Below are 26,730 nucleotides of genomic sequence, written 5' to 3' on the forward strand. Positions count from 1 at the left end.
TTACTACAGGTAATGAGTGGAGGACAGAGGAGCCTCTTAAAGAAGATGTTACAGGTCTGTGAGAGACAGAAATCTTGCATGTTTTTAGGTGACCAAATACTTATTTTCCACCATATTTTGCAAAATAAATCTTGCTAAATCAGACAAGGTGATTTTCTGGATTTGTTTTCTCATTTTGACAGTTGTGGTCTACCTATGATGTCAATTACAGGCCTCTCTTACGTTTTTAAGTGGGAGAACTTACACAATTGGTTGCTGACTAAATACTTTATTCCCCACTGTATGTGTGAGTGTGTGTATATACATAGATACATACATACATACACACACACTTTTCTCAATCCCCCTGTAGTTTATGTATAAGTACACACATAACCTGCTCTATACCTTGTGTAATATATAAACACCCTGCTGTATGTGCAACACCCTAGGTAACCAGTTATTGCAGTGATGTTGCCTTCCTTTCGGGGAGGGTGATATCACGCTTGGATGCAACGGAGATTCTACCTATCAGGTAAGGCACTCGCATGCAACAAATCTGAATCTAGGCCAGGAGGGGGATCTCAGAACCCGGAATCTGGTGGAGCTTCCTTACACTTTTTCTACCCTGGCCTGGAGGAGCAGCTAGTTAGTCTGAGGGAGACAGTGGAGGGAGACAGTTGGTCTCCAGGAGTGAGAAGAAGGATGTCTGGAGAAGACGTGGGGGCCGAGCAGCCACGAGGGAGCTGCTACCCCTGGAAAGAGTGAGAAGCAGAAGGAGAGTTGAACTGTGTTGGAGCTTAGAGGGAAGAAGCACAGAGGAGGAAGAGGATCAGCAGGGGAACAGAGAAAAGACACCCTGGGAACTAGAGCGCAGGAACTGAGTAGCGGGAGCCCGAGGCTATAGTGGGACTCTAGGACACTTAGCAGAACCGGCGGGCATAGGACTGTATGTCAATTGCCTGCATCAAGTCTGAGGTGAAGCAGTAACTTTAGAGCCCGGAGTGTATGATAAAGTCCCTATAAACAGGCTTGAACTGCCTATCGTACAGACATCTGTCTTAGGACAGGAGAGAGGGAATTGCACGGAGCTTCAAGAGGCAGGGACCTAACCAACTAAACAGCGCAAGTCGGAAAGGCTTACGGACCTCACTTGGGAGAGGGATCTCCTATTGCTTCCAAGTCGGCTGGACCACAGCTACCTTGCACTTGGTACCCTGGACTGAGGACTACTACTACCATCAGTAAACCAGGTAAAGACTTTGCAAACCTGTGTCCTCGTTCTTTACTCATTTATCGGCTTACACCATCTTGCCATACACTTGGGAAACCCTGGGGGCCCCGCTTCACCTGAGGGAAGCGTCACCATTTAGCCATCCTACCATCACCCCAGAGGACCCCTTTAAGAGGCGTTGGTTCCATCTGACCGAACACCACAGGTGGCGTCACGAACAATAGACTTTATTCACAATTATCCCTTAAAAGACCTTTCCCCTTTAATTGGGCGCCCAGGGCCACAGACCAGGTCACAGCCACCGTGACATCCCCTTTAAGTACCAGACCCGGTTCCGAGTACCCCGCTGCCCTGGTGGGCAACTCATTTTTTTGGCATCATGAACAGGATGGACCAATCCATAGAAGTGGGTCATGTGCGCCTTAGAGACTGTGATTTGCTGAGACTGTGCACTATAAATACACCGCCATTATAGTACCATGTGGCGTGCAGGAGGAAATGGGCGCGTTGTCATGGGCGGCACCTGGAGGAACGGCATGAAAACCATGGCCGCCCCTCATCAGTATTACTATGTCCGAGAAATATGCCCATCAACTAGAGAGGTCTGCCTCCTGATCTGGGATGACGGAGAGAAAAAAAGGAACCGCCCACGAAGACGGGCGTGGTAAGCAAAACAGCGGGGAAACAACACCGAGGAGGCAGAATCGGTAATCAACATGGCAGAGGGAGGTGAGCAGACAACGGAGCGTGGGATGGAGCAAGATGACTCTCCCAGCTGGGACCTGCAAGAACTGCACCCATCGCCAATGATGAACCCGGACCTCCTGCGGAAAGAAGTGGAGTAACTGACCCGACAACTTACGCCGTTGCAGCAGGAAACCATGGCCGGGTGGAGAGAGGCCTTTATCGGGAGCCTTACCGGACGTCTGTCGGCAGCCTCATCTGGTCCGGAGCAGGAAAGAAGATTCGGCGCTCCGGAGCTAGAAAGAGCAGTACTGCTGAAAAGGATGGCAGTGCCGACGAAAGACCTGCAGCCCGCACCTTTGACCCCAGTGCAGCCGAAAAGTGAGACGCTGCTGAGGAAGACAACAACACCACGGCCTGTCCAGTGACCAGCGACTGCAGCCTCAGCAGCGGAGCACACCGGCACCAGAGGGAACGCATCTGAAGCAGGTATGAAGAACAACCCTGCCTCAGTCTCCGACCCTGCTCCAATGACTGCTCCTGCCCCAGCTACTGACCCCACTCTAGTGATCGATCTTATCGCAACCACCCCTGTGCTGGATGACACCCTGGTGGGCTCCCTACTGTCCCCGCCGACGCCAAGGCCTGGTAGAGCAGACCGTCGACAGTCCTGGGACCAGGGGGACAACAGCTTGTGTCAGAAGGCAGCCTTGCTGATTCCAACCTGTGGGCCCCCAGCTAACTATACCGAACCTGTGGTGTTTGAAGAGGGACTTGCAGGGGCAGATATGATCGCGCTCCAGGGGGAGATCTCCATGATAACTTGGAGGGAGCATTGTAGATGTCGGGAGAAGCAGGAAAGACCGCAATTCCTGGCCCAGCAAACATAAGAGCAAATAGAGAATTTCTGAATGTTAAAGGGACTGTGAATAGTTAAAAGTTGAGAGTTAACTTGCTGCAAAAACTAAATGACTGTTAAAGTTTAAAAGTTTGATAAACCTGATCAGATTTCCATTTAAAGTGATCATTTGTTTGAAAAGACATTGAGGTCATGGACAGTGAATGGTTCACAAACTGTACTGTAAATAGTTGGCCCCTCCTTAGGTGCTTCCTACTGGTTTTACATAGAACCCTTAAAGAGACTGTTCCAAAGTTGCCTTTAATTGTTGATTGTTTACATTGAGACCTGAAGCAAAACCCGTTGGCGTGGCAGAACACTGGGTCTGGATACGCCTTGTAGTTTGCCCAAGACCTACATTGGGGGTTAATAATGGGTCCCTCGCATCGTTGCTGCTGTTCAAAAATGTTATTGTTGGACCTGAATATTAATTTAAATAGTACAATTGCACTACCTCAGTATTGCGAAAAGTTAAGAATTAATTTTGATATGTTAGAGAATTAGATAGAGTTTTGCACTTTTGAAATAAAATAATATATATGTGAGATAGTATACCTGAAAAGGTAGTTGATGGACACGTGAAGTAAAGTACTTTAGTTGAGATGATAGTGTACCCTTAGAGGGTAATTGCATTGCATAGTCTATGATAGTATGTTTATATATTTTTGAAAGTTAATATATTGGTTCTAAAATGTTTGCAACGTTCAAATATTAATTCCTTAGTAGGGAAGCCAAAGTTAACATTAATTTGTTTTACCAGTTCTTAAGCATCCCAAAAATGTTTTGCATGTCTTATTAATGCCTGTTTGTCTAAGTTTTCTTCTCCCAGTCCAGGAGTACTGGAGTTAACAGGGGGGAGTGCAACACCCCGGGTAACCGGTTGTTGCAGTGATGTTGCCTTCCTTTCGGGGAGGGTGATATCACGCTTGGAGGCAAGGGAGATTCTACCTATCAGGTAAGGCACTCGCATTCAACACATCTGAATCTAGGCCAGGAGGGAGAGGTCAGGACCCGGATTCAGGGGAGCTTCCTTACACTGTATGTATCTTGGTCTGGAGGAGGAGATAGTTAGTCTGAGGGAGACAGTGGAGGGAGACAGTTGGTCTCAAGGAGCCACGAGGGAGCTGCTACCCCTGGAAAGAGTGAGAAGCAGAAGGAGAGTTGAATTGTGGAGGAGCTTAGAGGGAAGAAGCACAGAGGAGGAAGAGGCTCAGCAGGGGAAAAGCGGTAGGACACCCTGGGAACCAGAGAGCAGGAACCGGGTACCGGGGCCCGAGGCTATAGTGGGACTCTAGGTGTAACAATTATAGTGGAACACTCAGGAATCTCTTGGCTTGAGACAAATAAGCAGCAGAACCAAATATAGTGATAAGTCTGTATTATTAAAAACAAACACTGATGCAAAACGTGAGTAAGTTCAATAAACAGCAAAAAAGGTGAACTCAGGATAAGTTCCTTGCAGCTCTGCTGCAGGCAAAGTCAATATTCAAACGCACAAACGTGGGTGCAGCATGTGCACAACAGTTCAAGTGGACGGAAAACTAGGTCCTTCTTAGGAATAGTTTGTTTGCAGCTTGACTGCAGGCAAAGTCTTATGGGCATAGAACTTTCTGGGGAAATGCAAATCATAAGACACAGTTCATACCAGGGCTGGCAGTATTAGCAAAGAGTCCAGAAGCAGTGCAGAGCTTCGAGTCCATAAACAGTTAAATAAACTAGCAGTGGAAATCAAACAAGCTTAGCTGTAGCAGAATGAGCTTACATGTCCCAGGAGGCAGGAGAAGAATGCAGAGTAATGCAGGAAAACCTCTGAGAGCTGAGAAGGTTAGCTGAATAGGCGGAGACGGAGTATCTGGAGAGGGGAAGTCGCATGCAGCACAAGCCAGGGATTCAGGCAGAATACACAAGCAAGGAGTATGAAGCAAGCCAGGCTTATAAAGACAGGGAAGTCAGATCACATGAGCAGATTTGAGGCAGCAGACGCCATCTTGGAAAATGGCAATAAAACACCACAGATAAACAAGGAATCCAGAGTCCTTACACTAGGACATTTAGCAGAACCGGAGGGCATAGGACTGTATGTCAATTGCCTGCATCAAGTCTGAGGTGAAGCAGTAACTTTAGAGCCTCTAGGGCATGATAGAGTCCCTATAAACAGGCTCGAACTGCCTGTCGTACAGACATCTGTCTTAGGACAGGAGAGAGGGGACTTGCACTGAGCTTCAAGCGGCAGGGACCTAACCAACTAAACAGCGCAAGTAGGAAAAGCTTAAGGACCTCACCTGGGAGAGGGATCTCCTATTGCCTCCAAGCCGGCTGGACCACAGCTACCCTGCACTTGGTACCCTGGACTGAGGACTACTACTACCATCAGTAAACCAGGTAAAGACTTTGCAAACCTGTGTCCTCGTTCTTTACTCATTTATCGGCTTACACCATCTTGCCATACACTTGGGAAACCCTGGGGGCCCCGCTTCACCTGAGGGAAGCGTCACCATTTAGCCATCCTACCATCACCCCAGAGGACCCCTGTAAGCGGCGTCGGTCCCAACTGACCGAACACCACAGGTGGCATTACGAACAATAGACTTTATTCACAATTATCCCTTAAAAGACCTTTCCCTTTTAATGGGGCGCCCTGGGCCATGGACCAGGTTGCAGCCACTATGACATCCCCTTTAAGACCGGACCCGGTTCCGAGTACCCCGCTGCCCTGGTGGGCGACTCATATGCCCTCTATTATTTACATATCCCTACATATATATGTACACACTGAAGAAATATATAGCTAAACTGGAAGAAATAAACTGAAGCATGTTCACAATGGCCAAAAAACAGACAAAACCCAAGACAGAAACAAAATAAATACCCTGTTGTAAGTAAATAAGTAAAAGCAATAGTGCATATAAATTATTGTTCACTTAGTAAACACCGTTTTTGACCAAAAAAGTGTAAAAGCTCTCACACCAACGTGGAGATATACTCCTGCAGCACCCCAGGTAACCAGTTGCTGCAATGATGTTGCCTTTCCTTCGGGGAGGGTAATATCATGCTTAGAGGCAATGGAGTTCTCTTCACCAGGTAAGGCACACACATGCAACACATTCTGAATCCAGGCCAGGAGGGGGTGCTCAGGACCCGGATTCAGGGGAGCTTTCCTCAAATATATGTCCTGGTCTGGAGGAGGAGCTAGCCAGTCTAGGAGAGAAACAGTAGGAGAAAGAAGTCTGAGAGAGCAGACAGAGAGGCCTGGCAGCCACGAGGGAGCTGCAGCCTTTGGAATGAGAAAGACCTGAGGGGTTGTATGTGGAGGAGTCGGAAGGGAGGGAGCAAAGGAGAGGAGCAGTGCTCAGAGGGGAACAGCGGTGGGACACCCTCAGAGCCATAGAGCAGAGGCCGGGCACTGGGAGCCCAAGGCCTTATTGGAACTGCAAGACACTTGGCAGAACCGGAGGGCATAAGATCATACAGACATTGCCCACACCACACCTGAGATGCAGCAGCACCTGAGGAGCCCGGGCATGATAGAGTCCCTATAAAGGCTCAAGCTGCCCAAAATGCAGGTACCTGTCTCAGGACAGGGGGAATAGAGGACTCTGCAGGAAGCTACAAGCAGTAGGGACTTCATATACAGCAGGCGCTAGTTGGAAAGGCTCGCAGACCTCTACTGGAAAAAGGGAACCCTCCATTGCCTCTGAGCCGGCCGGACCATTGGACACCTGTGCCTGGTACCCTGGACTGTGGACTATTACATCTTCAGTAAACCAGGTAAAGACTTTACAACTTGTTTCCTTTACTCATTGCCCGGCGTACACCATCATCGCCATGCACTTTAGGACCTCTGGGGACCCCGCTTCACCTGTGGGAAGCGTTACCATCATTGATGTGACAACATCCTCCAGCGGACCCCTTTAATGCAGCTTCGGTCCCACAATTGACTGAACACCACAGGTGGCATCACGACAGATTTATAGACATTTTCCCCTTGAAAGACCGTTCCCCTTTAATTGGACGCCCAGGGCCACGGACCAGGTCGCAGCCAATGTGACATCCGCTTTAAGACCGGACCCGGCACCAAGTACCCCACGGCCCTGGTGGGGAGGTCCACGCCAGTTCGAGATGGTCCTAACCTATACCATTAAAACCTTACCCTGCTTCATAGTGATGTCCTGTGTGAATGAGGTCTGAGCAGGACCGGGTCCCAAACATGGACACAGCGAGTGAGGAGCTTTATAAATGTGTGATATCCAGCTCAAAGGAAAGGAGGCCACAGCCTTAGGCTACTTTCACACATCAGGTTTTCGCCGTCAGGCTAAATCCGGCTAATTTTCAAAAAACCGGATCAGGCGAATGTTGCCGCCGGATCAGGTTTTTTTCCCATAGACTTGTATTAGTGCCAGATTGCACCGGATGACATTGCGTTTCGTCCGGTTTTCGCCGGATCAGGCAAATCTGCCGATTCCGGCTTCTGAAAAAAACGTCTACTGCAACGTTTTTTGTCTCCGGCGAAAAAGTCTGAAGCGCCGGATCCGGCGCTTCCGGCTGTTTGCTGCAATGAAGGCCTATGGGAGCTGGAAGGTGCCGGATCCGGAAAAAGGCGGATCCGGCGGCCTGATCCGGTTTTTAAACTGAGCATGCTCCAAATTTTTTTTTTTAGCCAATACTATAGATAGGCTAGCTGGATCCGTCAAAAAAACGGATCTGTCGCATCAGTTTTTCACAATCTGCGCCGGATCCAGTTTTTTCAACACTCGCCGGATTTAGCCTGAAACAAAAAACCTGATGTGTGAAAGCAGCCTTACCTGCACTAAATGCAGAAACCTAAAGATAAACTGAAAGAAATTAACTGGAGTACAAGTTGGTATACATGCAAAATAGGAGCATGTTCACACTGGCCAAAAAACAGACAAATAAGTCAGAAGTGAGCAGAGGATTCTGAAGAGGAAGTATGCCTCTGAGAACAGAGCTGATGCCAGGGCATAAGAAGTGAGGCAGAAAAGCATAAAACAACATGAAACTGGCAGAGCAGATACATGGGGATTTTTAGCGGCATTATCCATAGTATTATGGCAAAACCAGAAACTGAGTTATGTAGTGGATGTTTCTTTAAGCTTCGTAAGCAGTGAATTTATTGCACTCTGCTTTTATAATATATTCCGTATCACACAGTTAATAGTATTGCTTGCAGTGTATGAATACAGCAGAGAAGTGATCCCACCAGAGACGCTGTGTGCAGGAAATCAATGTACATGCAGTGTTTCATCAGGCAGCTTCTCTGTCAGGGTAAACAGCAGCAAGTAGTAATTCCCAGGATACTTTCTCATGAAATACATCACTGGTACATTTTCTTCTAGCTGGTTTAGTTTTCTTAGGGTATCTGTTAGTTAAGATTATGTATATGCAGAATATTTACTCAGCACAATAAAGCAGTATTAGTAGCTGATATTTCTATATGTGCATTACATTTTTGCAAAGACAGAATCCAGGCAGAGGTAAGAAGGAATAGGAAAGATTTTCTATCAATAAAGTCCATCAGGATTTTTGTTTCTGCTTATTTTTGAAATGTATCATAGAAATAGATGGAGGCCCGATGCGATGGCGGTAATGTCACGATGGGGGCAGGCATTTCAGCGTTGAGAATCTCTCCCCCCATGTGCTCACCCACCTATCCACTCTCTTTTTCCCCATGTGCTGACTTCTCCCGTCTGTGCTCTCTTCTTTGACCTGTCTACCCCATGTGCTATCCCCCTTGTTTGCTGTTTCTCTCCTTCCTGTGCTGTGTTCTCCCCTCATGTGCTGTCCCGTTGCACTTATATGCATTGTTTTTCTCCCAGCGATGCTCTTGCTCTTCAAGAGTCTCATTTGCCCTTTGTTGTCTTCGACGTTGTGCCTTTGCTGCTTTCCTTTCATTGCCGTTGGCGCACTTTTTAAGAGGAGCCATGTTGGCGTTGATATTTGCTTTTTAAAGGGGTTTTCCCATGAACGAAAGTTCATTTTAAAAATTGTCTGTGTCTGACCATGTACCGAACATATCACAGCTCCTGGGCAGGGGAGGAAGTAAAAGACAATACTGACATTACAGCAGGAGATCACAGAGGATACATTTTGTGAGGTAAAATATTGTTTAAAAACAGTCAGTGAAATATTTGACCTAACAAAATGAATCCTCTGTGATCCCCTGCTGTAATGTCAGTATTGTCTTCTGCTCCCTCCCCTGCCCAGGAGATGTGGTATGCTCCGTACACGGTCAGACACAGACAATTTTTAAAATGAACTTTCATTCGTTGGAAAACTCCTTTAATGTGACCTGCTTCCTCTGCCTGTAGACATGTCGCGCATCTGCCGCCGGGATCAGCTGAATGATTCACTGCACCTGAGCAGAATTCGCATTAAAACTGCGCATAACTGCGTAATTCGCGCAGGTGCAGTAAATCAGACCGCCGCCATCTTTGTGCAGACAGATGGTGGCGGTCACATTAAAACTGTGCATGTGCTCCTCCTGTACAAAGATGGTGGTGGTCAGTGAATCATACGGCTGATCACGGCGACGGCGAGTTCACGACGGTGTTCTGCTGGTGGTACTGCACAAGAGGCTGCATACGGCGTATGTTTGTGTGTGAGTGTGGTGCGTATGGCATATACAGTGTGTGTGGTGCGTACGGCATATACAGTGTGTGTGTGTGTGGTGCGTACGGCGTATACAGTGTGTGTGTGTGGTGTGACAGTGTTGAGCTGGTGGTACCGCGCAAGAGGCTAATACCATCAGCAGTTTCCATATTGAGACACCCATCACTTGGGTGTCCCAATATGGAGGTTAATGAACTTCCGCCGCTTGGAAGTCTGGGATCCGGACACATCTGGACGGAACAGGATATGAAGACATTGCAAGGTAAGTATATATTAAGATGTTCTTATTCCCACTAATATCTACTATATAATTGTCTAAGGGTCACTTCCGTCTTTCTGTCTGTCCTTCTGTCTGTCTTTCTGTCACGGAAATCCCAAGTCGCTGATTGGTCGCAGCAAAACAGCCACGACCAATCAGCGACGGGCACAGTCCGGCGGCAAAATGGCCGCTCCCTATTCCCCGCAGTCAGTGCCCGCTCCATACTCCCCTCCAGTCAGCGCTCACACAGGGTTAATGGTAGCGTTAACGGACCGCGTTATGCCGTGGTGTAACACATTCCGTTAACGCTGCTATTAACCCTGTGTGACCAACTTTTTACTGTTGATGCTGCCTACGCAGCATCAATAGTAAAAAGATCTAATGTTAAAAATAATAAAAAAAATAAAAAATCGTTATATACTCACCGTCCGTTGGCCCCCCGGATCAGGAACAGGCCTTTCCCGCTCCTCGCGACACTCCAGTGACAGCTCCATGCATTGCGATCTCGCGAGATGATGACTTAGCGGTCTCGCGAGACCGCAACGTCATCATCTTGCGAGACCGCAATGCACTCATGGGACCAGAGCGTGCGAGGAGCATCGGTAAATGCTTCGCTTGGATCTGGGGGCCAACGGAAGGTGAGTATATAACTATTTTTTATTTTAATTCTTTTTTTTTAACAGGGATATGGGCTGTGCAATATACTACGTGGGCTGTGCAATATACTACGTGGGCTGTGCAATATACTACGTGGGCTGTGCAAATATACTACGTGGGTTGTGCAATATACTACGTGGGCTGTGCAATATACTACGTGGGCTGTGCAATATACTACGTGGGCTGTAAAATATACTACGTGGGCTGTGCAATATACTACGTGGGCTGTGCAATATACTACATGGGCTGTAAAATATACTACGTGGGCTGTAAAATATACTACGTGGGCTGTGCAATATACTACGTGGGCTGTGCAATATACTACGTGGGCTGTGCAAATATACTACATGGGCTGTGCAATATACTACGTGGGCTGTGCTATATACTACGTGGGCTGTGCTATATACTATGTGGTCTGTGCAATATACTACGTGGCTATGCAATATACTACATGGGCTGTGCAATATACTACGTGGGCTGTGCTATATACTACGTGGGCTGTGCTATATACTACGTGGGCTGTGCAATATACTACATGGCTGTGCAATATACTATGTGGGCTGTGCAATATACTACAAGGGCTGTGCTATATACTACATGGGCTGTGCAATATACTACGTGGGCTGTGCAATATACTACGTGGGCTGTGCAATATACTACGTGGGCTGTGCAATATACTACATGGGTGTGCTATATACTTACGTGGGCTGTTATATACTAAGTTGGCTGTGCTATATAGTACGTGGGCTGTGTTATACACTACGTGGGCTGTTATATGCTATGTGGCCTGTGTTATACACTACGTGGGCTGTGTTATATACTACATGGGCTGTGTTATACACTACGTGGGCTGTGTTATATACTGCGTGCCTGGGCTGTTATATACTACGTGAGCTGTGTTATATGCTACATGGGCTGTTATAAACTACGTGGCTGTGTTATATGCTATGTGGGCTGTTATACACTCCGTGGGCTGTGCTATATACTACGTGGCTGTGTTATATACTCCATGGGCTGTGTTATATACTCCATGGGCTGTGTTATATACTCCATGGGCTGTGCTATATACTCCATTGGCTGTGCTATATACTACGTGGCTGTGCTATATTCTTCTACGTGGCTGTGCAATATACTACGTGGCTGTGCTATGTACTATGTAGCTGTGCTATTTACTACGTGGGCTATTATATACTACGTGGCTGTGCTATATACTACGTGGCTGGCTGCAAACAATCAGCGACAGGCGCAGTCCGGCGCGAATTGGCGCGGGATTTGAACCACACTTCGCTAATTGGTCGCGGCTGGCTGAATCCTGTGTATTCATTGCATTATTCTAAAATCTTCATGAATAAACTACATGCATATTCTAGAATACCCAATGCGTTAGAATCGGGCTACCATCTAGTAAGTAATAATCTTTTGATAATAGAGGTTTTAGGTTTTCAAAACTGTAATAATATTTCAAGCATTTCAGTAGTTTCAGATGCAGGAAATCCTAGGACTTCCTCGTTAGTGAACCTGACCTTCCTGTTTGAGATATTTGAGGCATCCGTTGAGTGACATTTCCACTGAGGAGGATGAAACCAGGTCTTACACAATCCATCCTCCCGTCATTTTTAATACTGGATAATTATGAATGAACAGGGTGTGGTACATTCACCCCAGACAAACTCACAGAGGGAATTAGTTGTAGGAGCTGAGATAATGTTTTCATTTCATTCTCCTAGAGTTGCAGGTTTTAATAACCTTCATTATAACAAGCTTGGCGCTTCTCTAGACATTGCTTCTTCTGATTTGCTTGTGGAAATGGATTTATTTAGATTATGGCTGATGGGTTGCTTTGTTCTGCATGTGGTTCTTACAATATACAGGAGTAAATTCAAAGAAATCAAAGAAATGCACTATATATTGTAGGTATAAATATATTAGTACTAGATATTAATATGGCAGCTTTCTGGAATTATGTGAATGCCTTAGTTTAGCACAGACTTAGCATAGGGCATAAAGTGAACCTGTCACCAGGTTTGCCCAATATGAGATAAGACCGACACCTTTCAGGACTGATATACAGCATTCTATAATGCTGTATATCTACCCCCAACCCAACCTGCAAGACAAGAAACAGACCTTTTATTATTTTCGCCTGCAGGGTGCTCGGGTCTGAGAGGTGTCTCTTGGTCTGGCGCCTCCCTTCTTATTGCGATGCTGTCCTCGTTCTTGCTTCATGTGGTGACGCGTCCCTATGTCATCCACACAGGCTCCCTATCATCCCGCTCCTGCGCACTTTTCTGCCCTGACCACAGAGTAAAGTACTGCAGTGCACATGCATTGAGGGTCTTCACCTTTCCCATTGCCTGCGCACTGCAGTAGTTTGCTGATTTTTAGATTAGCTCTGCACAGGAATGGAGATCTGGATATGCATATACTGGAGGAAGGAGCTGGAGATAAAATGATACTGCCAATCTGTGCTTAAAGCTGGATGCGAAGTTGTGGTGGGAGTGCTTGGTTAGAGAATGCGGGTAAAGTGGGAATAAATGGATATATGAATACTGCCTTTAAAGGAGTGGGAGGGATGGGGCATCTCGGTGTGCTTTCAGTTGGAAAGGTTTGGGTGTTATTATACTGATATTGGGGGACTCTGGGTGTCATTACTGTGTGTGTGATGGAGTTGCTGGATGTGGCTCACAACCATTTCCATACCTCCCAACTTTTGAAGATGGGAAAGAGGGACAAAGTTTGCGGCGCGCAACACGCGCTGCGGCAAGTTTAAGGCCAGGCCTCTGACCACACCCATTCATAATTAGTCACACCCATATCCACGTCCCAACCACACCCATTTAGCACTGCTGATCACACTGTTTTATATACAATAATTATAAACAAAAAAAAATATGGCCACACAGTGCTCCATACTGTATAATGACCCCACATGATGCTCCATACTGTATGATGACCCCACATGATGCTCCATACTGTAATGACCGCACATGATGCTCCATACTGTATAATGACCCCACATGATTCTCAATACTGTATAATGACCCCACATGATGCTCCATACTGTATAATGGCCCCACATGATGCTCCATACTGTATAATGACCCCACATGATGCTCCATACTGTAATGACCACACAAGATGCTCCATACTGTATAATGACCCCACATGATGCTCAATACTGTATAATGACCGCACATGATGCTCCATACTGTATAATGACCCCACATGATGCTCCATACTGTAATGACCGCACATGATGCTCCATACTGTATAATGACCCCACACGATGCTCAATACTGTATAATGACCGCACATGATGCTCCATACTGTATAATGACTGCACATGATGCTCCATACTGTATAATGACTGCACATGATACTCCATACTGTATAATGGCCCCACATGATGCTCCATACTGTATATTGGCGTCACATGATACTTCGTACCATATAATGGCCACACATAGCTACTCCTACACACGCAGCTGCGCTCCGTACACTTTGCACACGGCTCCGCTCCGTACACATGCGCTCCGCTCCATACACCTCGTACACACACGGCTCCGCTCCATACACCTCGTACACACACGGCTCCGCTCCATACATCTCGTACACTCACGGCTCTGCTCCATACACCTTGTATACACACGGCTCCGCTCCATACACCTTGTATACACACGGCTCCGCTCCATACACCTCGTACACACACGGCTCCGCTCCATACACCTTATGCGCACACAGCTCCGCTCCATACACCTCGTACACACACGGCTCCGCTCCATACACCTTATACACACGCGGCTCCGCTCCATACACCTCATACACACGCGGCTCCGCTCAATACACCTCGTACACACGCGGCTCCGCTCCATACACCTCGTACACACACGGCTCCGCTCCATACACCTTATACACACGCGGCTCCGCTCCATACACCTCATACACACGCGGCTCCGCTCAATACACCTCGTACACACGCGGCTCCGCTCCATACACCTCGTACACACACGGCTCCACTCCATACACCTTATACACACATGGCTCCGCTCCATACACCTCATACACACGCAGCTCCGCTCCATACACCTCATACACACGCGGCTCCGCTCCATACACCTCGTACACACACAGCTCCGCTCCATACACCTCATACACACACGGCTCCGCTCCATACACCTCGTACACACACGGCTCCGCTCCATACACCTTATACACACACGGCTCCGCTCCATACACCTCATACACACGCGGCTCCGCTCAATACACCTCGTACACACGCGGCTCCGCTCCATACACCTCGTACACACACGGCTCCGCTCCATACACCTTATACACACACGGCTCCACTCCATACACCTCATACACACGCAGCTCCGCTCCATACACCTCATACACACGCGGCTCCGCTCCATACACCTCATACACACACGGCTCTGCTCCATACACCTCGTACACACACGGCTCCGCTCCATACACCTCATACACACACGGCTCTGCTCCATACACCTTATACACACACGGCTCCGCTCCATACACCTCGTACACACACGGCTCTGCTCCATACACCTCGTATACACACGGCTCCACTCCATACACCTCATACACACATGGCTCTGCTACATCCACACTGTACACCTCCTGACCCCATACAAGGCATTACGTACCTCCTGCAGGACCATGTGGCAAGGTGGCAGCAACCAGCACAGCCGAGTCCTGCAATCCACGGAGGTCCCGATCTGCCGATCATGTGACCCCTGACTCCTCCACTCCTGTGACTTCATCACAGGTCCTGTGCGCAGAAAGCAGGCAGCCATACAGAAGGGTAAGGGCCCGGGGCATGGCTTAACTACACAAGGGGGCGTGTCGGTCCTGCTGTCCATGGGATGAGAGCATCCCGTGCGGGAGTGCGGGGCAAAGGCTGAAAACCGGGACAGTCCCGCACAATGAGGGACGGTTGGGAGCTATGCATTTCTCAAAGTTAAATGTGGCTCTGTTCTATGTAATGGAAAAATATTCAGAAAACAACAACGAAAAGACTCCTGAAAAACCATGAGAAAACACTCCAAAAAAATGATGAAGAAAATGATCAGGAAATGACTGAAAAACTGATGCAAAAGACACTTCTTTGAAAAGCCAACGTTTCCTGGAGCGTTTTCTGCTTCAAAAGCTCATCTGGTTCACACAAGTTTAACCCCTTCACCCCCAAGGGTGGTTTGCACGTTAATGACCGGGCCAATTTTTACAATTCTGACCACTGTCCCTTTATGAGGCTATAACTCTGGAACGCTTTGACGGATCTTGGCGATTCTGACATTGTTTTCTCGTGACATATTGTACTTCATGTTAAAGGTAAAATTTATTCGATATAACTTGCGTTTATTTGTGAAAAAAATGGAAATTTGGCGAAAATTTTGAAAATTTTGCAATTTTCCAACTTTGAATTTTTGTGCCCTTAAATCACAGACATATGTCACGCAAAATACTTAATAAGTAACATTTCCCACATGTCTACTTTACATCAGTACAATTTTGGAACCAAAATTTTTTTTTGTGACGGAGTTATAAGGGTTAAAAGTTGACCAGCAATTTCTCATTTTTACAACACCATTTTTTTTTAGGGACCACATCTCATTTGAAGTCATTTTGAGGGGTCTATATGATAGAAAATACTCAAGTGTGACACCATTCTAAAAACTGCACCCCTCAAGGTGCTCAAAACCACATTCAAGAAGTTTATTAACCCTTCAGGTGTTTCACAGGAATTTTTGGAATGTTTAAATAAAAATGAACATTTAACTTTTTTTCACACAAAATTTATTTCAGCTCCAATTTGTTTTATTTTACCAAGGGTAACAGGAGAAAATGGACCCCCAAAGTTGTTGTACAATTTGTCCTGAGTACGATGATACCCCATATGTGGGTGTAAACCATTGTTTATGCGCATGGCAGAGCTTGGAAGGGAAGGAGCGCCATTTGACTTTTCAATGCAAAATTGACTGGAATTGAGATGGGACGCCATGTTGCGTTTGGAGAGCCCCTGATGTGCCTAAACATTGAAACTCCCTACAAGTGACACCATTTTGGAAAGTAGACCCCCTAAGGAACTTATCTAGATGTGTGGTGAGCACTTTGACCCACCAAGTGCTTCACAGAAGTTTATAATGCAGAGCCGTAAAAATAAAAAATCATATTTTTTCACAAAAATGATCTTTTCGCCCCCAATTTTTTATTTTCCCAAGGGTAAGAGAAGAAATTGGACCCCAAAAAATGTTGTGCAATTTGTCCTGAGTACGCTGATACCCCATATGTGGGTGTAAACCATTGTTTGGGCGCATGGCAGAGCTTGGAAGGGAAGGAGCGCCATTTGACTTTTCAATGCAAAATTGACTGGAATTGAGATGGGACGCCATGTTGCGTTTGGAGAGCCCCTGATGTGCCTAAACATTGAAACTCCCTACAAGTGACACCATTTTGGAAAGTAGACCCCCTAAGGAACTTATCTAGATGTGTTTTGAGAGCTTTGAACCCCCAAGTGTTTCACTACAGATTATAACGCAGAGCCGTGAAAATAATTTTTTTTTTTTTTCTCAAAAATGATTTTTTAGCCCCCAGCTTTGTATTTTTACAAGGGTAACAGAATAAATTGGACCCCAAAATTTGTTTTCCAATTTGTCCTGAGTACGCTGATACCCCATATGTGGGGGGGAACCACTGTTTGGGCGCATGACAGAGCTCGGAAGGGAAGGAGCACCATTTGGAATGCAGACTTAAATGGATTGGTCAGCAGCCGTCACGTTGCATTTGCAGAGCCCCTGATGTACCCAAACAGTACAAACCCCCCACAAGTGACCCCATATTGGAAACTAGACCTCCCAAGGAACTTATCTAGATGTGTTTTGAGAACTTTGAACCCCCAAGTGTTTCACTAAAGTTTATAGCGCAAAGCCGTGAAAATAAAAATTCTTTTTTTTTTTTCACAAAAATGATTTTTTAGCCCCCAGTTTTGTATTTTCACAAGGGTAACAGGATAAATTAGACCCCAAAAGTTGTTGTCCAATTTGTCCTGAGTACGCTGATACCCCATATGTCGGGGGGAACCACTGTTTGGGCGCATGACAGAGCTCGGAAGGGAAGGAGCGCCATTTGGAATGCAGCCTTAAATGGATTGGTCTGCAGGCGTCACGTTGCATTTGCAGAGCCCCTGATGTACCCAAACAGTACAAACCCCCCACAAGTGACCCCATATTGGAAACTAGACCTCCCAAGGAACTTATCTAGATGTGTTGTGAGAACTTTGAACCCCCAAGTGTTTCACTACAGTTTATAATGCAGAGCCGTGAAAATAAAACATCTTTTTTTTCCCACAAAAATGATTTTTAGCCCCCCAAATTTTTATTTTCCTAAGGATAACAAGAGAACTTGGACCCCAGAAGTTGTTGTTCAATTTGTCCCGAGTACGCTGATAACACATATGTTGGGGTAAACCCCTTTTTGGGCGCACGGGAGAGCTCGGAAGGGAAGGAGCACTGTTTTACTTTTTCATCGCAGAATTGGCTGGAATTGAGATTGGACGCCATGTCGCGCTTGGAGAGCCCCTGATGTGCCTGGACAGTGGAAACCCCCCAATTCTACCTGAAACCCTAACCCAAACACACCCCTAACCCTAATCCCAACAGTAACCCTAACCACACCCCTAGCCCTGACACACCCATAATTCTAATCCCAACCCTAATCCAAACGTAAATGTAATCCAAACCCTAACCCTAACTTTAGCCCCAACCCTAACTTTAGCCCCAACCCTAACTTTACCTCCAACCCTAGCCCTAACCCTAACCCTACCCCTAACCCTAACCCTAAACGTGACTGAAATACGTGGCACTGAAATACGTGGCACTGAAATACGTGGCACTGAAATACGTGATACGTGGCACTTAAATACGTGGCACTGAAACACGTGGCACTGAAACACGTGGCACTGAAATACGTGGCACTGAAATACGTGGCACTGAAATACGTGGCACTTAAATAAGTGGCACTGAAATATGTGATATGTGGCACTTAAATACGTGGCACTGAAATACGTGGCACTGAAATACGTGGCACTGAAATATGTGGCACTGAAATACGTGGCACTGAAATATGTGATACGTGGCACTTAAATACGTGGCACTGAAACACGTGGCACTGAAATACGTGATACGTGGCACTGAAATACGTGGCACTGAAATACGTGGCACTGAAATACGTGGCACTATGACTGTCAGAAAATGTTCATTAAACGGTTAGGGGTGAGGTTAGGGGTAGAGTTAGGGTTAGGGTTTGGATCCCTTTATCACCTTGATGGTGGTGGGTGGCTTTTCAGTGTGTTTTCTGTTTTTTTCGATAAAAATGCATGCGTTTTTAACACAAACAAACGCATGTGCTTAAAAACGCAAGAAAATACTGCAGGTTGTATTTCTGAAAATGAACGCATGCAGAAAAAAACCGCATGCGTTTGAAAACGCGACCAAACGCGTACAAAAAAACCGCATGCGTTTTCAATGTTAAATATAGGGAAAAAACGCATGCGTTTTTTTGTGCAAAAAACGCTGCAGACAAAAACGGAAGTGTGAAACCAGCAACGCTTTTTATAGCAAAAAAGTTTTTGCGTCTCCACATTTTGAGACCTATAATTTTTCCACATTTGCTCCACAGAGTCATGTGAGGTCTTGTTTTTTGCGGGACGAGTTGACGTTTTTATTGGTACCATTTTCGGACACGTGACCGTTTTTGATCGCTTTTTATTCCGATTTTTGTGAGGCAGAATGACCAAAAACCTGCTATTCATGAATTTCTTTTGGGAGAGGCGTTTATACCGTTCCGGGTTTGGTAAAATTGATAAAGCAGTTTTATTCGTCGGGTCAGTACGATTACAGCGATATCTCATTTATATCATTTTTTTTATGTTTTGGCGCTTTTATACAATAAAAACTATTTTATAGAAAAAATAATTATTTTGGTATCGCTTTATTCTCAGGACTATAACTTTTTTATTTTTTTGCTGATGATGCTGTATGGCGGCTTGTTTTTTGCGGGACAAGATGACGTTTTCAGCGGTACCATGGATATTTATATCAGTCTTTTTGATCGCGTGTTATTCCACTTTTTGTTCGGCGGTATGGTAATAAAGCGTTGTTTTTTGCCTCGTTTTTTTTTTTTTTCTTACGGTGTTTACTGAAGGGGTTAACTAGTGTGGCAGTTTTATAGGTTGGGTCGTTACGGACGTGGCGATACTAAATATGTGTACTTTTATTGTTTTTTTTTTTTAATTTAGATAAAGAAATGTATTTATGGGAATAATATTTTTTTTTTTTTTCATTATTTTGGAATATTTTTTTTTATTTTTTTTTACACATTTGGAAATTTTTTTTTTAACTTTTTTACTTTGCCCCAGGGGGGGACAATACAGATCGGTGATCTGTCAGTTTGCATAGCACTCTGACAGATCACCGATCTGCGAGAAGTGCAGGCTGCTTCACAGTGCCTGCTCTGAGCAGGCGTCTGTGAAGCCACCTCCCTCCCTGCAGGACCCGGATCCGCGGCCATCTTGGATCCGGGTCTGGAGCAGGCAGGGAGGGAGGTAAGACCCTCGCAGCAACGCGATCACATCGCGTTGCTGCGGGGGGCTCAGGGAAGCCCGCAGGGAGCCCTCTCCCTGCGCGATGCTTCCCTGCATCGCCGGTACATCGCGATCATGTTTGATCGCGGTGTGCCGGGGGTTAATGTGCCGGGGGCGGTCCGTGACCGCTCCTGGCACATAGTGCCGGATGTCAGCTGCGATATGCAGCCGACACCCGGCCGCGATCGGCCGCGCTCCCCCCGTGAGCGCGGCCGATCGGCTATGACGTACTATCCCGTCGGCGGTCATACGGGCCCACCCCACCTCGACGGGATAGTACGTCAAATGTCGGGAAGGGGTTAAAAGACGTTGTGCGCACAGCATAGAAGCTGCTTCAAGGAAGTGATGTGCACTCTCTTTTTTTCCCCAGGGGTTTTTGAAAACCTGAAGTAGAAAAAAATCATCAAAAAACTGAATATATGAATAGAAAAGGGGTTTTACCATAGACTTGAATAGGAAGCACCATACAGCTTTCCAGTCTTCTTAGGCCATTTGCACACATTGAGTATTTGGTGAGGTAAATTCCTGGTTTCTGCTAGGGTGGGCCCTCCTCCTTGAGTGACAGTTCTGGCAAAGCAAATAGAATTACAGTATCAGAAGAACTATAAAGCCCTTCACGAGCTATGTTATAACACAGTCTACAGCATTATCACTAAATTTATATAATAGGCTAATAGGGCATGTGATTAGGAGATCTGATCTGGAAGCTGCCGATGTTGGGGGCTGGTGATTTTACAAGATGTATAACAGCAGCTTGTCATGAGCTGATATAGGAGGGGAGGTGATCAGCTAACTGCTGTGTATACATAAATAAGCTGGAGAGAGTTGGTTGGCATGTTAGTGCAGGGTGCCTGAGGGCAGTAGTCGTGGGCATACTGCTGCTGCTGCTTCATCAACCTGGCACTCTACAGAAAATTTGTGTCCCAGATCAAATGTGCCATGGTGTGTGGGGTGTGCTGCACTCACTTGTAGGAAGAGGAAGAAGGCATCAGCTGTCCTCCAGGTCTTCAGTTTCAGGAGCCGACGCACATGAATCAGGAGACACCCAGTTCGTTTCATGACAGAAAAATTTACTCAACAGACCATTTGCATCATATTGCAACACATAGCATCGGATACGGCACTTTCTATTTCTTGTTTCTATAGTGTAGTAGACTTCTAGATTTTCCTTCCATTCTGCCTGGACAATCCCTGCTTTCACTGATCCTGTCAGTCAAAGGGATCCCTGGCCCAGTCCCACAATATGTGCAAGGTCTGTAACTTCTCGCAGCCGCAACTTAATCTTCCGCTGCATGGAAAGCATTAAAGTGCTCGCCATAGCTCCAGGATCGAGCCTCGAGCTCCAGACGTTAAAGGAGTATATTCATCCAGGGAATTCTAGTAAGGCCTCATACTGATCCAGAACACTGTGTACTCTCCCTTGCTATTTAGCGCTCACTATGTATCTTAGGAAGCCATCAGTCACGATTCATTTTTGGATTCGTGGCAGCTCTGGTTCCGCTATAATTTAAATGTAGCTCTTTTTCCTTTCGGGCCAGCAAGGTTTAATGTCAGTTTCCCTTGCTGGCAGCTGCTTTGTTGCTAGTCAGCTGATGTTGGTTGTGACCACTTCCACCATCCTTTAAAAAGTCACATGACCCATCAGCTGACTGTCGGTGATAGAGTAATCTATGGCGACCAAGCCTGGAGTTAAGAGCTCTTTGGTTGCAGTAGTGAGTCCTCTGTTTTTGTGGAGTTTGTGCTCCAGATGCCTTACCCTCTGCTGTGTGGTGCTTTGCAGCAGAGACAGTTGTTAAGTATAAGTTCCCCTCTATCCGTCTGTCTTGTGTTTTGTCACTCTGACTGTGTTGTTCATCATTTGCAGTGGTAAGGCTAGCATCCTTGCTGGCCAGTGCACTAGCCATGGATTAGTGAGGTGACAATCAGAGACTAGGCACGTGATGGCGGCGGGGAAAGGACCCGCTTAGGGCGTTAGGGGAGTTTAGGGACAGGCTCAGGTTGGTATTTAGGAGGTGCTCCCATCCCTCATTCCCTACGGTTAGGGCCTTCCTCACCCTATTCCATCCCATTGTAGGTATAAGTTGTGTCATCCGCTGGACTTTACCTTGTCGGTCGTGACACCGTCACATGTCCTAATACTAAGCCCCTCCCACCATGAGTTAGTCCCGAACTTACCTTAATGTCACTTATCTAACTACAGTCTCTAACTTATACTACCTATCTTACCTCCTAAGCTCTACACTATGTCTTATCCTATGCCATCTCCATTCACAATACAGCTCTGGCAAAAATTAAGAGAACACCACATCAAAACCCTGTCATGGGTGCCCAATTGCCAGACCTGAACTCCTTTGAAAACCTCTGGAATGTAATCAAGAGGATGATGGATAGTCACACGCCATTTAACAATGAAGAACTGCTTCAATTTTTGCTCCAGAAGCAGTGTGAAAGACTGGTGGAAAGCATACCAAGACGCTTGAAAGCTGTGTTTAAAAATCATGGTTATTCCACAAAATATTGATTTCTGAACTCTTCCTGAGTTAAAACATTAGTATTGTTGTTTCTAAATAATTATGAACTTGTTTTCTTTGCATTATTTGAGTTCTGAAAACACTGTTTTTTTTTTTAATTTTGACCATTTCTCCTTTTCAGAAAACAAAAATACAAAATTTATTGCTTGGAAATTCAGAGACATGTTGTCAGAAGTTTATAGAATAAATGAACAATTTACATTTTACTCAAAAATATACCTATAAAGAGAAAAAACAGACAAACTGAACATTTTGCAGTGGTCTCTTAATTTTTGCCAGAGCTGTATATGCCAAAAATGCAGAACATAGTTGACACTACAATACAACGCGATTGGTGCCTCCAGGGGTAGGAACGTGATAGCCATTATCCACCATCCTTACATTAAGAGTTAACCTCTCCTGGAATGTAGATACAGTACTGTGCACACCCTGCTAGGGTCTGAGCAGGTACTACTGACCAAGTGCAACAGAAACCAGCTGTACACTATGCAAGATAGAAGCTCAAACAGCAAGAGAATGACAGCAGATAGAAAAAGCAAGACAACTGTCATCTTATTTATTTTTATGCTGTCAATAAAGAGAGACTGGAACAGAAGCTGAAAAGCTATGCTTGACCCAGTCACGGGGAGTAACACCTGATTTTATTATCTAAACCGAGCTCAGGCCATAGGGGGCAAAAACCTGTCACTGGAAAAGCTTTTAAATTAAATGGGCATGGCCTGCAATAGTAGGTACAGCTAATGTATAAAGATTTTTCTGGTAGGAAGCATAAATATTTTTATTTAACGCATCTTGTTTAAATATGGTGTAGCGCCGGAGCTCAAAATCTAAGATGCCAGCCTCTACTAAGTACTGGTTGTGTTCTACATTGACACAGCCAGTGCTTAGCAGAGAGGGCGGAGCTGGCACACTGACCTGATGCGATCTTCAAATCTGAGCAGATGCAGCCAAAGCAGATGCCGCCAATAGAGGAGGTGTCGCCATCTGTGAGTGAACAGGGCACGCTGTGAACAGTCAGCATGCAGAAATGGTGAATGCAGTGATCACAATCAGCCAGCACAAAGTGTGAAGGCAGAGAATGCAGTCAGTCAGCACAAAAACTACTACTACTACCACCCAGGGACAACACTCACAGCCCTACTACCTGGAACAGCTCTCTTAGCCATACTAGCCAGGGACTGCTCCCCTAGCTCTACTACCCAGGAAAAACTCTCTTAGCCCTAATAAGTACAGCGCTGTTATCTACTATCCTACTACCCAGGAAGAGCGCTATTAGCCCTACTATCAGGGACAGCGCTCTTAGACCTACTACCCAGGGACAGCTCTCTTCGCCCTACTAACCAGGGACAGCACTCTTAGCCCTATTATCCAAGGACCACGCTCCTAGGCCTACTACACAGGAACAGCTCATTTAGCCTTTCTACAAGAAACAGCTCTCCTAGCCATACTACCTATGGGCAGCTCTCTTAGCTCTACTACCCAGGAAAAGCTCTCTTAGTCCTAATACCCAGGTACAGCGCTCTTAGACCTACTAACCAGGGACTGCGTTCTTAGTCCTACTACCTGGACCAGTTATCTTACACCTACTACCCAGGGATAGCTGTCTTATAGTCAGGGTTGGCTTCAGGTTTTTGTGGGCCCCGTGCGAAAGTCTCAGTGGGAACCTTTAACACATACCACGATTCATGATCCACAGATAGGAAGTATAGGTATAGGACAATGTCAAAGATTTCACTTGCTTCTTACATTACATGAGTGATATCTATTGTAAGTACTACCAGAAACCGGCGAATCCTCGCAGCACACAGCACACACACTGACTGCAGACGTGTCATTTTAGACCGGAGAGTATAGTCCTCCATATAGTATTATGGGCACCACATAGTGCTTCATACAGAATTATGGGCACCACATAGTCCTCCATACAGAATTATGGGCACCACCTAGTCCTCCATACAATATATAATGGCCCCATATATTGCCCCATACAGCATAATGGCCCTATATACTGCTCCATACAATAAAATGGGCCCCATATAATGCTCCATACAGTATAATGGGCCCCATATATTGCTTCACACGGTATAATGGGTTGCATATAATGCTCCATACAGTATATTGGGCCCCATATAATGCTTCCGACAGTATAATGGGCTCATATATTGCTCCATACAGTATTATGAGTCCCATATATTGTTCCATAGAGTATAATGGGGCCCATATATTGCTCCACACAATATAATGGGCCCTATATATTGCTCCATACAGTATAATGGCCCAATATATTGCTCCATAGAGTATAATGGGCCCTATATAATGCCTCATATAGTATAATGGGCCCAATATAATGTTCCATACAGTATAATGGGCCCCATATAATGCTCCATACAGTTTAAAGGCCAGCAATTTGGAAGATGCACCCCCATATGATTATGCCTATGCACCCGGACACTGCCTAATCTGCCAATTTATTGTGGGGGTTAATGGGAGGGAGACCAATTAGGATTTCTATAAGGGGGCCCATGATTTATTTATACATCCCTGGTTATAATATTTTATAATTATACAGTATGTCTGCAGAAATAATGAGGGTGCCACAAATTTCTAGCAGTTCGACCAAATCTGACCTCTGTTGGAATATTTCAAGATATGAGAAGACAAGGACAGAAAGTAGCAAAAAAAAAAAGAAATACAAATACTTTATATATCACTGTTGCACTGTTTGGAGACAAGGACTTTAGTAAGACTATGCTGTATGTCAACAATACATTAGACAAACCTGACATTGCTTTTGCAACAATACTTATCAAAAATAGAATGCCTTACTGTTAGTATAATAGGTCGCATAAAAGAACAAAACCCTATCAGCATGTATCAAGTTCCCTCCTACACGTTATGCAGTAGATCAACATATAAACAAATAAATGTAGTCCTCATGCCTAAACCTTAACTTAAATCACAAAATGGTTATGAATTTAAACACATAAATAAGTTGGAAGCCAAACCAGCAAACTGCTGAATAGATATCTACATGGACAAGATACCGGACTGACTTTTTGTTGAATGATGCACAAATGACAACTCCATACCATAGGAATATGATGCAATAAACTCATTGTGGCTTGGTTTTGATGAAGAGGTTTGAATACCTTGAAATGCGTTGACACAATAAACTACATTCATGCTTCACCTTTGTGTGTGATCGAACCTTTGTACCTTGGGCAGCACGGACTCTGAAGCATTGTATTCCTCATTTATTCCATTGTATCCCATTGGTGGTCCTGCAGCAGCCTTTAAATGTTTCTATAGAAGTTGTGACTGTCCCAACCTCATCAGGTGAGTGTACCTATAATATTTTATACCACTTGCTTATCTGATAAGACCCTATTTGCGCTTTATTGTCTCTCCAGTTTTACTATTTGATATGCCATGGGAATACACATACATTAAAGGGAGTCATACTCACGAATGGGGAGTAGACAGCCTACGGCCATTTCGTGTGCTCCATGCTTGCGAAGTGGTGGTAGGCTATGTGCTCAACATCTCCTTGACGTTAATTTTATACACTGAATAAAGTAGTCCAGATTGTTTAGGATCCAGTTGGTTAGTGCCATACCTATTTATCTATCTTTTTAAGAACCTTCACTAGTATTTGGACATTGGCTAATGAGTACTAATGGAGCGCCCGCTAGGGATGCGGGGTACTTGGGCCGGGTCCGGAGGTACTTAAAGGGGTGGTCACAGTAACAGTGACCCAGTCTGTGGCCCTGGGCGTCCAGTAAAAGGGGATGAGTGGAAGTAAAGAATAAGTCTATAAAGGATAATTTGTGACGCCACCTGTGGTATTCGGCCAGGGATGGCCGATGCTGCTTAAAGAGGTCCACTGGGGCTGATGGAGTTGCAGCAGAGTTGATATAGCTCCTCACAGGTAGTGTTTAGTCCCCTGTTGTGAATTAGACTTTTTGGCTCCCTCTTGTGGTTACTAGTGATATGACTCTGGGATTGTCTTTCCTCAGTTTGGCACCCACCTGGGTCGTTAGTCCAGGGGTGTTGCTATATAAACTTCCTGGATCCTTAGTCCAGTGCCTGGCATCGTTGTATTCAGATCCTTTCTGTTTGCTCCTGTCTGCTGGTCCTGGTTCGTGCAAAATTAAGCTAAGTCTTGCTTCTTTGTTTTTTGGTTATTTGCTTTGCTTTTATTTT

The sequence above is a fragment of the Ranitomeya variabilis genome, chromosome 5 (genome assembly GCF_051348905.1).
Source record: "Ranitomeya variabilis isolate aRanVar5 chromosome 5, aRanVar5.hap1, whole genome shotgun sequence".
NCBI classification, from domain to species: domain Eukaryota; kingdom Metazoa; phylum Chordata; class Amphibia; order Anura; family Dendrobatidae; genus Ranitomeya; species Ranitomeya variabilis.